At 37.4% G+C, this 1,045-nt stretch overlaps 1 protein-coding gene across 4 annotated transcripts in view; it reads right to left on the reverse strand.

The window, feature by feature from the left end:
• The window catches only part of LOC106873936 (neuroepithelial cell-transforming gene 1 protein), a 93,970-nt gene that overhangs the window by 37,347 nt on the left and 55,578 nt on the right, over positions 1–1,045 (reverse strand). The gene's annotated exons all lie outside the window — the stretch shown is intronic.

The raw sequence follows: 1,045 nt of genomic DNA on the forward strand, positions 1-1,045 counted from the left end.
GGCTTGTGCGGGTGGCACATAAAAGACACCATTTCGAGCGTGGCCGTTTTCGTGCGGGTGACACGTAAAAGCACCCACTACACTCTCTGAGTGGTTGGCGTTAGGAAGGGCATCCAGCTGTAGAAACTCTGCCAAATTAGACTGGAGCCTGGTGTTGCCATCCGGTTTCACCAGTCCTCAGTCAAATCGTCCAACCCATGATAGCATGGAAAGCGGACGTTAAACGATGATGATGATGATGATTGCTTTCAGAACCATTGGAAATTGTTCATTATTTAATTAAGCATACCTCAAAACTAATGTCAAGGGTGAATAATTCCTTAGGGCTTTAATGAAACATGCCAACCAATTAGCCTTAAGATTAAAAGTAAATAAATTAAAGAATAGTTAAAAGATATTTCTATTCTAAAGATGTCATTAAGCTTAGCAACATCACTCATAGAAACTGGTACTGACAAAACAGGATTGTATACCAGCAGAGAACAGGTGCCAAGCATAACATTTGACTCTATCAATGTATATTTGAAGAAAGTTGCCAATGTTGTTCCATAAAAACCAATCCAATTTTCTGTGTTAGATTGTTTAGTACATTGAAGGAGTAACATAGTTAATAAATTCTAGTGGCTTTTATTCATTTACTTAATTTCCTTACATTTTGCCTTTATTGTAGACTAGCAGTTAAAGAGAATAATGAAATCTAAAAACGCCGTCTAGACTACGCATCATCTTTATACATAGAGATGTATATACACACACGCACCCAAACACACGTATATATATGTATATCAATATAAATATATGAAAATCAATGAAGTTTCGTAAAAGAAGGTGATCATGTACATACTTTCTTGCTGTTGTGATTATAACACCTCATTGTAAACTATGTTCCTTGTTTTCCCTTGTGGAGCATAAACAAATAGGTTTTTTGTTGCTGCCCACTCTTGAGCAGCCAACATACAGTTGTCCATGTGAGAAGCAGGGCTCTTCCAAGAGAAGACCAGCTACAGACAGTGTTTGACCCTGATATTTGTTTATGGACATGGCA

The sequence above is a fragment of the Octopus bimaculoides genome, chromosome 2 (assembly GCF_001194135.2).
Source record: "Octopus bimaculoides isolate UCB-OBI-ISO-001 chromosome 2, ASM119413v2, whole genome shotgun sequence".
Classification (NCBI taxonomy): domain Eukaryota; kingdom Metazoa; phylum Mollusca; class Cephalopoda; order Octopoda; family Octopodidae; genus Octopus; species Octopus bimaculoides.